Source organism: Lepisosteus platostomus, chromosome 23 (genome assembly GCF_059453375.1).
Source record: "Lepisosteus platostomus isolate fLepPlt1 chromosome 23, fLepPlt1.hap1, whole genome shotgun sequence".
Lineage (NCBI taxonomy): Eukaryota > Metazoa > Chordata > Actinopteri > Semionotiformes > Lepisosteidae > Lepisosteus > Lepisosteus platostomus.
The window spans coordinates 408,260-421,900 of record NC_142633.1 but is presented as its reverse complement, the minus strand read 5'-3'; the positions used below and the strand labels follow the sequence as shown (position 1 = coordinate 421,900).

Below are 13,641 nucleotides of genomic sequence, written 5' to 3'. Positions count from 1 at the left end.
TGGACGGCAAGGAATTTGATATTACTGACCCTTTCCACTTCAGTCCCATTGATGTGGATAGGGGCCTGCCTGTTTTGCAGTTTTCTAAAATCAATGGTCAGCTCCTTGGTTTTGCCGAGGCTGAGGTTGTTGTCTTTACACCACGTTGTAAGGAGATTGACCTCCTCCCTGTAGGTCCTCTCATCATTGTCTGTGATCAGACCTACAATTGTGGTGTCATTGGCAAACTTGATGACGGATTTGGTGTTATGTTTGGCCTTGCAGTCATGGTTGTAGAGGGAATAGAGCATTGGACTAAGCACACAACCCTGGGGGACCCCAGTTTTCAGAATTAGTGTGCCGGAGGTGTGGTTTCCAAGCCTGACAGCCTGGGGACTGATTGTCAGAAAGTCCAGAATCCAGTTGCAGAGGGTGGTGTCAAGACGCAGTGCACTGCGTTTCTTGACTAGTTTCTCCTGGAAGATGGTGTTAAAAGTTGAGCTGAAGTCAATGAATAGTAGTCTTGCGTATGTTTTCTTTTTATCCAGATGGGATAAGGCAGTGTGTTCATGCCATTGGGCAGTAGTCATTAAGGCATTCAGGTGAGTAGCTGCGTCAGCATGCATAGTCTGCAAAGGAACAAGTAAAAGGTTTATTCCATGCTGAAAAGAGAAGAGAGAAAACTCAACGTTTCAGCTGTGAAGCCTTCTTCAGGTGTGAGAAAGACAGAGCAGACAGCAAAGATTAAATAGCACATAAGAACAAAAGCTGGGAGAGGGAAGGGGGGGGAGAGAAGCAGAGAGGCCACTCAGGAAGTGCAATGTGGAGAGGGGTGAAGAAAGGTGATGAAGTCAAAACCGGCATGAGAATAGAGAAGATTACATGAAAATAAGTTGGTTATTGAGAGAAGGGGGAAGGTGTGAACCTAGTTTCAGGATGAGTTTAATTTCTGTAGTCTTTCTGCTATGGGAGTTGAGAAACCCTTCTTTGAGAACAGAGACAGAGAGATCAGTGTGATCATGGCTGTCTGAGGTGAAATGAGAAACTATGGGCTTGGAGAAATCTTTCATCTTCACAGTCCTAATATGTTCTCTGAAGCGGTCTCCTAGTCTCCTTCCGGTTTCCCCAACGTAGATTGCTGGGCATTTGTTGCAAGATATACAGTAAATGAGGTTGCTGGAGGTACAGGATGTTGCTTGAGTGATCCGGAATTGACCTGAGGGGCCCCGAATGAGCGTGTTGTTAGATATGTATTTGCAGCGAGTTCTGTTGCAGGGGAAGGTGCCTGGTGGGGATGATTGCCGATTGTAGTCAAGGAAGCTGTGAACAAGACGTTTATGTAGATTGGGTGTTCGGCAGTAAGAGATGATTGGGTGGTCAGAAAAAAAGGAACCGATGGAGGGATCATGCTGTAAAATGGAGTAGTTGTTAATAATGGTCCGGGGGGTAGAAATTGTGTTAGAGTGGTAGGGAAGCACCAAAGGAATGCGGTTGTGAGACCAGGAGGTCCTGATTGAGTTGATGATCCGAGGGCATGTCACTGTGGTTTTCTTTGGTATTGGGATGATGGTGTTGTGTTGAAGCAGGTGGGGACTACAGCTTGGGCCATGTTGAAAATGTCTGTGAATACATCTGCTAGTTGATTGGTGCAGTTTCTGAGGATGCGACAGGGTCCTACAGCCTTGCGTGTGTTCACTTTTAGCAGAGATCTCCTCATCTCATTTGCAGACAGCGAGAGCACCTGTTCAGCTGTGGAGGGTTCAGCTCTGTTGACTGGTTCTGTGTTGCTGGCTTCAAACCGAGCATAAAAGGTGTTGAGCTCGTTAGGCAGGGAGGCATCATGGGCCGATGCACAGATGTTCTTCCTTTTGTAGTCTGTGAGGGCCTGCATACCTTGCCACATGTGCCGTGGATCATTAGTGCTGAAGTTTTCCTCTAATTCCTGTTTTAGTGTGCTTTTTGGATGTTTAAAACTGTTCTTTAGATTTGATCCTGGCTGACTTGAGTTCTGATTTATTGCCCAATTTGAATGCTGCATCCCTTGCTTTGATTAAGATGTGAATCTCACGGTTCACCCATGGTTTCTGGTTAGGAAAAGTTCTTATTTGTTTTGTGAGTGTAACATCATCGGAAGATTTCCTGATGTAGCTAGTGACTGATGATGCATATTCCTGTATGTCAGTGTGTGATCTCTGTGTGGCTTCCTCTTTAAACACATCCCAATCAGAGACCAGGACAGAGACTTGGATGAAATCTGCTCTCTTCTGAGTGTTGTGGTTTTATCATCATTATTTTCAGTTCCTTTTCACATTATATGTGTTCAGACAGCTCAAGTGTTTTTGACTCTTTGGTATACATTAAGTTTGAAAATTAGCTTTAACAACTTAATTTAGACACAGGTATTAGATGATATTTCTTTGCTATATCAGGTTTAAATTTTAAGCTTCTTTTGTGGGAGTATTATTTCCTTTTGAGCACTACTCTAAGCCCACGTTTAAGGTCTTGTTCTCTTGTCTTGTGTTTTCAGGCTCAGAGGCCAGTGCTGTCCCTGATGTTGGGGAAAGGGCTCCCCTTGAACAGCAACACAGTGTTGAGGAGAAGGCCTCCAATCTGATGCAGGAGACAGAGCTCACTGCTGCAGAAGGGAAAGAGAAACTCAGAGAGCAGCACACAAAGAGCAGACAGAGTGGCGAGCATCTGGACTCTGTGCACATGATAAAGACAAAGCCTGGGAGTGAGACACATGGACTCTTAGCATTTACAGAGAAGATGAATAATCTGGACACCAAGAATATTGAAGAACATTGTAATGAACTTAACTGTGTCTCTGTACAAGAGCTCAAAGAAGAAGTGGTTGTGTTTAATCTTACAGAGCAGGACATGGAGCCCCAATTGATTGACCCTTCAGAGAAGCACACTGAGGGACATGATGGAGAGAACACAGCTCATTTTCAGCAGATGGAGCAAGATCATTACTGGGAACATTTGCAGAGTGAGAAACCACAGCGAGACCAGATAATGAGGAAGAATCACTTGAGTCCTCACTCAGATGGAAGGGACAAACTGTCATTCCAGGATGGACAAGAGCAGCATTTTTGTAAATCTAGCACTTCAAAACCCTACCAGAGCCTTCACACAGGAGAGAGACCGTTCCCTTGCAGGGAGTGTGGAAAAGGTTTTAAATACATAGGCAACTTAATAACCCACCAGCGCACTCACACAGGAGAAAGACCATTCAGCTGCAGTCAGTGTGGGAAGAGTTTTAGTCGATTAGACACTTTAAATTGCCATAAGCACACGCACACCGGAGAGAAACCGTTTTCCTGCAGTCAGTGTGGGAAAAGTTTTTATAATTCAAGCAACTTGGAAACTCATCAGCGCACTCACACAGGAGAAAGACCATTCAGCTGCAGTCAGTGTGGGAAGAGTTTTAGTCGATTAGACACTTTAAATTGCCATAAGCACACGCACACCGGAGAGAAACCGTTTTCCTGCAGTCAGTGTGGGAAAAGTTTTTATAATTCAAGCAACTTGGAAACTCATCAGCGCACTCACACAGGAGAAAGACCATTCAGCTGCAGTCAGTGTGGGAAGAGTTTTAATCAGTCAAGTGTCTTAAAATCACACCTTCGCACTCACACAGGAGAGAGACCATTCAGCTGTAGTCAATATGAGAAGAGTTTTATTCGGTCAAATGACCTAAGAAGGCACCAGTGTGTTCACACAGGAGAAAGACCTTTCATTTGTAGTCATTGTGGGAATTGCTTTAGTTTCTCAAATTCCTTAAGAGTCCACCAGCGCCTTCACACAGGAGAGAAACCATTCTGTTATAGTCAGTGTGGGAAGAGTTTTATTGTGCCAAGTGACTTATATATATGGCAACACTGTAAGGATCATGTTTTTCGACTTCTCCAGTGCTTTCAATACCATCCAGCCCTTACTTCTAAGGAGGAAGCTGGATGAGATGCAAGTTGATGCCTCCATGACCTCGTGGATCACTGACTACCTGACAGGCAGACCACAATCGGTGAGACTTCAGAGCTGTGTGTCTGAACAGGTAGTGAGTAACACAGGGGCACCTCAAGGGACAGTTCTTTCTCCATTCCTCTTCACCCTCTATACTTCGGACATTAAGTACAATTCAAAGTCATGCCACCTGCAGAAGTTCTCAGATGACTCTGCAATTGTGGGATGTATCAAGGGTGAGCAGGAGGAGGAGTACAGAGGACTGGTCAGCAGCTTTGTGGAGTGGTGTGGGGTAAACCACTTGGAACTGAATGTAACAAAGACAAAGGAACTGGTGGTAGATTTCAGGAGGAAAAAGGTCAAACCTACTCCTGTCTACATCCATGGGAGTGACGTGGAGATGGTGGACTCGTACAAGTACCTGGGAGTGCACATCGACGATAGACTGGAATGGTCTAAGAACATTGAGGCCATCTATAAGAAGGGACAGAGCCGACTTTGCTTCTTGAGGAGGCTCAGGTCCTTCATTGTATGTAGTAAGATGCTACATATGTTCTATCAGTCAGTGGTAGCGAGCGCCATTTTCTATGCAGTGGTATGCTGGGGCCCTGGGATTAGAGCAGTGTATTCTAAAAGGGTGAACAAGCTCATCAGAAGATGATGCCACTACCCCCTTGGAGGTAGTGGCTGAGAGGAGAATGGTGTCCAAACTAGAGGCCATCATGGACAACATCTCCCATCCCCTCTATGACAGGCTTGTAGAAATGAAGAGCATGTTCAGCAATAGATTGATTCATCCACGGTGCGACAGGGAGCGCTACAGGAGGTCATTCTTACCTTCTGCCATAAGACTGTACAACGCATCCACCTTGCGTCTGGGCAGAGGCAACATTGACAGTGACCTGTTTCTGGACTGAACGCATCTACACATCTACTGCTACATCTGTTCTCTTTCTTTTCTTTTCCCGTTTACAACCGTTTTTTGTGCAATATATGCCAGGGACCTGTGCAATACATTTATATTTATATTTATATTTATATTTATATTTATATTTATATTTATATTTATATCTATATTTATATCTATATTTATATTCATATGTGTGATACGAATTTAAGTAAATGTCTTTACTGTGCCCGTTTTAGCATTGAATATTTATATGGAATTTTACCACTGAAGGGAAATCTTAGTAGCTGAGCATAAAAAGAATAAGAGCATACTGTAACGCGTGTGAAGGCCATAAACGATATTAATTTTGGAACATAAACATACAGTATATGGCTGGTCTCGTTACTTTAAAGAAAACATACACAAAAGTATTCCATTTCTCCCTAAACAATTTAAGCTTCGAAGTCTTTAACTAATGTAATACCGGAGTCAACAAGCATACTTTTAGAATTTGATTAAAAGGGAATATAATATGGAATTGTGGATCTAAAGAAATTAATAACGATATAATTATATTCATGTACCGCAACACAAGAATAGTACACGCTGTACATTGTCTGTTGATAATGTTTCTGTAGTGCTTTTTCAGCACTCTGCATGTGACCTTGCCGGTGGTGCTGTGGGTTAGGTTCCTGACTCCCATGTCACACTGTGTTTGAATCCCGCTGGAGCCATGACTTTTTTTTTTTAACAAAAATGAAACGTTTCCCTGGGTCAGAGATTAAATAAAACCTCACTCGCACCAAACAAATTTATATTTCTAAATATCACAACATGATCGAATTTAAGTCATTTTAATAACAATGAATAGACATCTAGGCATTACAGTATAAACATTTATATTGATTTAAATCGTGTTTAAATCGCCTTTATTTAAAACCCATAAATAAAGCTGATACTGTTTAGACTTTTAATTATTTAAAACTGTATTACAGCAGCACAATGCACAATGCAACGTAAATCGCTATCTTTGTCTTCTGCGTAATAATGTTCACCTCTCTGTCCAGCAAATTAACAATAGTAATAATAATGAACTTTATTGTATATGGCGCCTTTAAAGCTGGCTCCTCAAAGCGCTTTACAGGATAAAAACAATAACAACAATACTGTTAGGCTGGGCAAACGATTTTTTTTAAAGAAATACAAAATGAGATATAATGATGTGTTCCGGCTTAGACATTAATGAAGAGCATAACACGTGGGCGGCCAGCAGGAGTACTGGCTGTGACGAATTAAACCGGTTTTACAGGTATTTTCAAAGTAGAAGGGGGCGAGATTTCCAGCGAAAGACACCTCCCCCCTTCAAAACCAAGGAAGTACAGTACTTACTAGTTAAGAAAGCTAGGCTCCTCAATGAAATCACTTTAACATGCTAATGCGTTGGTGTAACAGTCCAGTCGTGGCAAGCTTCTAATGTCAACTGGACTACGGCGAAAGGAACCCTTCTTTCATTGGAAGACAATGAACATATTCTAGCCCTAAATGAATTAATAGCAAACATGGTTTACATAAAATACCCCCGGCCGGTCAGTCCTGGATCCTCAGGGTCCCAAAGCCCCAAGGCGGCGCATCCCGCGCTTTAGGTGTCTGAAAGTGTGTATTGGTTTGGAAGAGGACCATGTCTGCCGTGGGGTTGAGTGTGCTCTATTATAACCCTAGGAAATCGGGTAGTTAAGGCGGCGCGGGGAGTCTGGTGTGGGCCGCGAGATCCTGGGGTGTGAGCGGCGCCAGCCGCGGCTGGGTGGCCGAGTGGTTGTCCGGCCAGGCTGCTTATATGCTGCACAAGCCGTGTCTCAAAAGCAGCAGGGGTGTAAGCACACACACACACTGACTGCGTAAAGTCTCACGGAAAGAATTCGCAGGACAAACACCATGTGAAATGTGAACCGCTTTATTTCAACAGTGGGTTTTCAAACACAAAAACAGCGCAGCAGCACTTTTTACACAAGTTACAGACTCCAGTTTGCAAGTATGTGAAATGTGAACCGCTTTATTTCAACAGGGGGTTTTCAAACACTGAAACAACGCAGCACACATGCGTTACCGGCTCCTGTTTGCATTCAACAATTAAATGTTGGTGCGGAAAATTAGTTCGGTACACGTAACCACCACCCCAACATTGCTGAGAAACTTTGCGGCATCTGAAAAAGCATTCATAACCCCCTTCCGCTCCCCGTGTCCAAAGCCATGCGAACCACACTGGGCGATCTGATCTAGCAGGGCAAAAAAAATTGCCTGCGTAATCAGCGGGATGGTGTTACCACAGGTTCTGTGCAAAACACGCTGTATTTTGGAATACACACTGTAGAACCCCCCAGGGTTCCTTTTCTGATCTGAAAACATCAGATCTGCAATAATTTCACTCAAGTTCTTGACATACACATCTATCTCTAACAAATTTAAGGACATTAGCATTCGACTCTTTGTTTTGTACATCAAGCTTTGTAGAGAGAAGTGTGTAAAGCACTCTTAGTAAGAATTCAGACGTATACATTCGAAATTCTTCATTCTTCGGACGATGGCACACCCGGGTCTGTAAAACAGAGTGAAATCTGTATTCACATTTTACATAGATCTTTTTTTTTGCGTCTGTAAAAATAAGAATAGTGTTTCTTTTGCAACTCATCAAAAGTCACGTCTACTAATTTTTCATCCAGCTGTTCAAGTGTGGTGTGTACATGCTCGTATGGGGAGCGGTCCTCAATTATATTTTTTAGCAACTGTTTTATGCACCGCTCAAAGTCATTTGTAATGGTGTACGAACCCAGACACCGGGCGGTGTACAGAACAGCCAATAAAATTCGGGCTAAACTGAGAGACTTATAAATTTCTAAAGCGGCAAACGTCATGTCTTCAGACCCATCTGTGTAGCCGCCAGACAGGCATGTGTGACCCCGCTGCCCGGGATGGTCAATCAAACAGGCCAGGCAGTCATCAACCAGGACTCCCTTTAAACAGTGTTTGAAGATGCAATAAACTACTGCTTTCACAATCTGGGGCATAACATCGGGCTCATTAGGGACATGGGCATCAGCTTTATTAACATTTGGGCGAACACACAAGCATAGACACGAGACATTCACTTGTGCCGGTAAGCTGAAGATTGACCCGTCCACATCCTCTTTATTCTATTAAAGGAAAAAGAAAAGGAAGGCTTAACAAAATAGACATGCTTTGTACCTAAAATATCGAGCATTTAACACACTTTTGAGCTAAGGTTTTTCGTTAATATTTACCATTTGTAGCGTGGTATCATCGCTAGCACCCAGCAGTTCTTCAACATCTGGTACCCCAGCTGAACTCACACCCCCGCCGCTGTCGCAAGGTGCAGAGGGTGGGGTCGGGTTTTGCTAAAAAGAAGACCAAGTATTAAAATGACATACGCTAAGCACCGATACAACAATTCCACGATCAGAAAAAATATTTTAGCCGCCTACCTCTTCACTTTGTAGAGTAGCGGACCCCGTTGTTTCTCCACACAAAGAAGCCATCTCAGCAGCTCCGCGGTGTCTGACAGCTCCAAGCATGCACTGTGACCCTGTCAGGCTGGAGCGTTTAAGAATATGCGCCAATGGTGTAACACGCCTACATAACACAAGGCATTTTTCAATTGGTTGTGATGCTTTAAAACGCATCACAACATTGGTTGTGATGACCCCCCTGATTTATCGAGAGCGAAAAGTATTCACATATCAGTTTATACGTTTTAAAGTATTAACACACAACGCAAACACAAATGTTGTGTTTCCCCAGAAAAGAAATTTTAAACACGCGGGGTTGGTCTTAAAGTTTTTAAAATAACGTAATAAGACACAGTTTATTTTTAATAACACATTCGCAACAGCTTTTTCGAAAGTTTGAGATAAATTTCCACACATCGCAAGCGTAAAAGTCTTTAAGGTATTAACAGACAACAAATGATGGGGTGTTGTTTTTCATACTTTAACGGATTGGTCCTAAAGTTCTAAAATTACCCAGTAGAGATAATTTGTGATGTTGTTGGAGACGGGGGGTGTGTGGGGGTTAGTTAAAGGCTCTGGAATGCAGAATGGGGGGGGGGGGGAACCCCAGGGAAAGTTTACAAACATTTTAAATTCATGTAAAGTTTTCTAATTTACAAGCACCCCATGTATTTCATGCACAAATTCATGCACAAATGTTCTTAACCGCATCGCATCGAAAAAATAAAACATCAAAACGTCAGCTTGGTTTGTGAACACGTCCCTATAAAGAACAGATACATTTTCTTATAGCGTTAATAAAAAACATTTTGCTTGATAATATTCTTAGCGGTCTGTTGGTGAATCAAACACAGACACCGTGGCACATTTTCACCACATTTTAACAGCTATGAAATTTAGACACCGTTGTATGCCTTAAAATAATATAGATTTTAACATTATAACGGTCTAAAACGTTTTCTAAAATGTTTCTTAAAATAATTTCTACAGTCCAGTACGTGCACCCCCAACGATACCTAAGATTAATGGTTTTATGTGGGGGGGTTTCTTAGAAGAGTTTATCGGTTTGTGTATAAGTACCAGCGGTTTAACAGGCGAAGTTTTGGCTGGATTCCAATTCTTACAGTCTCACGTTATCGCCTAACTCGTCAGAATGGATCACGCCGATCAATTACAAAAGTCTGAAGATATTCTATTTACAGACTTAACACTTCTCGACTTGATAGACGAAGACCAGGACTCCACGAATTTCAGCGGTATGTATATCCGGCTTTTTGTGAGACAATTACAACGTCACGGTGCATGTCTCATGTTTGCTATAGTTACAAAATGTTGTATAATATTTGTATACTAGACAATATTGAATTATTATAGTGGAATTACCAGGGAGTTGTTCCGTAATGTGGTCGTGACTGTGTGTATCCATTCATTTCCATTAGCCACGAAAACCACAACTGTAAAAAGGCCAGTTACCGCGCAGCCCAACACTGGTGAGTAATTACGACAATGTTTTGAATAACGCTTTACGACCATGTGAGTCTTAAAGACACCGGGGTATATACTCCACACCAAAACTCGTATGTGTCTATTCCGCAGATGCGGGAGAAGGGACAAATCGCTACACATTTAAAAAACCTCGTTTGGGGCTTACAATACCACCGCAAAACCTTGTGGAGACACATGCAGATGTTCACGTCATACCAGAGGGTGTGGGGCATATTATCAGATCGCCTGAGAGAAGAGGTCGGTATTATATTGTAACGCTTACGGCCGACAAGCACTGTGTGTAAGAGCCGGCGTACCAGAGCGGGTGACGTCACCGACCTTCCCTGTGATAGCAGGACCACAGCTACTGGGCTGTGGAGAGATCTCTCTTTAGCTCACGGGGCTAGGTCGCTGCAGAGAGACGCGGAAGTCCCGGGTTCGAGCCACCTATACTTTGGGCCGATCAGATGCGGCAAGGGCGCCCGCCTGAGCCCCCGTTGCGTTACATTGGTGTCAGAGTGGGATGGGATAGCCCTTCGCCGGGGACGGCGATTTAAGCGGGGGAGAGTGTAACGCTTACGGCCGACAGGCACTGTGTAAGAGCCAGCGTACCAGAGCAGGTGATGTCACCGCCCTTCCCTGTGATAGCAGGACCACAGCTACTGGGCTGTGGAGAGATCTCTCTTTAGCTCACGGGGCTAGGTCGCTGCAGAGAGACGCCTCCAGTCGGGATGGGGCCGACCAGATGCGGCAAGGGCGCCCGCCTGAGCCCCCGTTGCGTTACAATATAAAACATTCTTTTAGCATGGCCATTTAAACGTGTCTATAATAAAAATCCCCACCGTTTTTCTATTTTTTGGTAATTTGTGGTGTTGAGTTCTTTCACTAATGGTATTTTCCTACTCCGTGCAGACCCCGGACCTTCAAAAAATAAACTGCGACGAGCCAACACATTAACTGGGTCAACGAGCTCAAAACGTCTGAAATCAACAAGCAAAGGTTAATATAATTTAAGCGTGGTCAAGATGTGTTATGATCCACTTACGGCAAACGTTACTTCTTTTGTTAGGATGTTAATTCACTGAAAGATCCTACTTCGCGTAGTTTTCTGTTTGGGAGTGTTAAAAAATCTTATTTTAAAACTGCTTAGCTTTTAAAGTTAAAAGCGATTGGTCTATGCGAGGGTCTATAGGCCGTTAACCATGCCGCTTGACCCAGTAGCGCCACCACAGCCGTAAAGGAAACCGGTGTAACAACATGTCCAGGTAACTTGTTCCATTCACCCGCAGCCCTTTGTGTAAGGATGCGCACACATGTGTGGCGTTTTTATCATAGTCATCGTAGTTTTCTGATTTTGACAGTTTAGATTTCATTGATTGTTGTGTTGAAAAGTCTTTTATTTTTATCACAGTGTAGTTTTCTGATTTTGAGATGTGGAGCATTGGCATGGTAATAAAAAGTCTTTTATTTTTTCACACAGCAGCTGTATCGACACGCGGCGAAACAAATGTGGCGGAAACGTCAGACCCTAAGGTGGTGACTGCATCGGAGACGGCTGTTAAGACGGTGACCAAAGCCAGACGTGTCAAGAAATCATAACGCGCCTAAAGACTTGGTGTTGGGTGATGTGCTAGATTCAGTGCGCGGTATTACACAGTCACTATCAACGGCGATCACTAATGAGGTGTCCAAAAAACGAGCTTTAGAGCGTCTAAGAGCTGTTTTAGCCAGTGTACAGACCTTGTTTCCAAAACAGATCCAGGTTTTCACCGTTAACCTCTTAGATATAATTTCTACAGAAGATGCCGCTCTAAGCTCTGGATTTCAGACCATGATGATGATATTTCATGCTTCATTGGTGCAAATCCCCGGTGATAAATGACTAAGTATGCGGTCTAAAAAGTGTTTCAAAGACCGACCGCTTGCCACCATCAAGCGTTTGTACATAAATAAAAGAATTAAACTGGCAAAAGCATGTTTGTTGCGTCGTCAAAGATTCAGAGAGAGGCATCAGATTTCCCAAGGGCCGCCCGAACCAAGCAATGAGAATGCAGTGGTAGAAAATAACTTAAGGCCCGAGGGTGTTGTAGCAGAACAGGATGTCGGTAACCGAGAACCGGTTGTACTGAACGATCTGAATCAGGTTGGTGGCGGTGCAGGGGTGAATAGAGACCCCTTAGTTTTCCTGGAGCGTATACGTAGTTATAACAGTCTTATAATAATTTTAGAGCAACAGAGCACCATGAAGAATTTCGTTTTGTTAATCTCGACAGAATAACCTCAGGCTATAGAATGTACAGGCTATAGATGCTGTGCATGGTGCAGTCCAGAGAATATTGGATGAACTTTCTCCAAACATCGGGGGGAATGATTTTGTACAGCTGCGTTTGACTGCGGTTGGTTTTAACAAACCCTTGTTCTCACGTAGGAGACACCCCACAGAATTAAATGCTGCCGATTTTTTAAGCCACATCTCAGACCTCTTACAGAGCCACACAGAGGTTCTCACCGATGACAGCCTCCGATTAGTGGTGACGATAGTTAGGAATATGCAGGGGGGTGCCTGCCGAAGATTTAATTCCGTTCTGTACAGCCGGGTTATTGCTCAGAAAAAAGCGCACCTTATCGACTTACATTACACGGGCGTTAATCTGTGTTTCGCCGGGTGTGTGTACGGTTTGTTGAATGACGGTTGTACCGATGGGGAAATGTTAAACGAATGCACAAAGAGTTGGGTTTTCCTATACTGTAGCTCAAACGGTAGTATAAAACACTTTCTATGGATATATGTACTTCAACTTCACTACTTTCCATGTGTCTGTGGCGTGATTGCTTAAGCAGGTGCATTATAAGCCTGAAGTCTGTGGGTCAAGTCTTGTTGTTGCCATGAGTTTTCTTTTAACAAACATTTAATTGAAAAACTAAAATAGCAAATATTATGGACACTATATTGACATTTTTTATATTTCTAAATATCACAACATGTTCAAAGCTAAGTCATTTAGAAATAACAACGCAACATTTCAAACTGCTACTGGTATTATTACTGAAAATAAATATTATTGACACTATTTTGTCATTACAAACATGTATGTAATGTCGGCCATACAGCGTATGCGTTACTGAAGCTAAACGTTTAGACTTTGTCATTAATGTAACCACTAAATTAAGACATGAATATATAAATCCCTACATTAATAATAATAATAATAATAATTGCTTACACTTATATAGCGCTTTTCTGGACACTCCACTCAAAGCGCTTTACAGGTAATGGGGACTCCCCTCCACCACCACTAATGTGCAGCATTCACCTGGATGATGCAACGGCAGCCATAGTGCGCCAGTACGCTCACCATACATCAGCTATCAGTGGGGAGGAGAGCAGAGTAATGAAGCCAATTCATAGATGGGGATTATTAGGAGGCCATGATTGGTAAGGGCCAATGGGAAATTTGGCCAGGATGCCGGGGTTACACCCCTACTCTTTTCAAGAAACACCCTGGGAGAAACACCACAGAGAGTCAGGACCTTGGTTTTCCGTCTCATCCAAAGGACGGCGCCTGTTTACAGTACAGTGTCCCCATCACCATACTGGGGCATTAAGACCCACATGGACAGCACAGTGAGTGCCCCCTGCTGGCCCCACCAACACCTCTTCCAGCAGCAACCTTAGTTTTTTCCAGGAGGTCTCTTATCCAGGTACTGACCAGGCTCACACCTGCTTAGCTTCAGTGGGTTGCCAGTTGTGAGTTGCAGGGTGATATGGCTGCTGGCCATATAAAGGCCATTACAAACATT

The 13,641-nt window shown here is 43.3% G+C and overlaps 2 long non-coding RNA genes across 3 annotated transcripts; one reads left to right on the top strand and one right to left on the bottom strand.

Moving 5' to 3' along the window:
- Positions 1-6,769: 6,769 nt before the first annotated feature.
- On the bottom strand, positions 6,770-9,804 carry LOC148641873 (uncharacterized). Of its 2 annotated transcripts, none has more exons than XR_015929539.1 (4): positions 9,739-9,804; positions 8,332-8,479; positions 8,131-8,244; positions 6,770-7,427 (listed from the first exon to the last, which is right to left on the bottom strand). It is a non-coding gene; the product is annotated as an uncharacterized LOC148641873 (long non-coding RNA). The 2 variants fall into 2 exon arrangements; XR_015929540.1 differs by lacking the exon at positions 6,770-7,427 and adding an exon at positions 7,657-8,022.
- Positions 9,805-9,959: 155 nt separating this feature from the next.
- LOC148641872 (uncharacterized) lies at positions 9,960-11,421 on the top strand. Its single transcript, XR_015929541.1, has 3 exons — positions 9,960-10,098; positions 10,753-10,839; positions 11,321-11,421. It is a non-coding gene; the product is annotated as an uncharacterized LOC148641872 (long non-coding RNA).
- Positions 11,422-13,641: the final 2,220 nt, after the last annotated feature.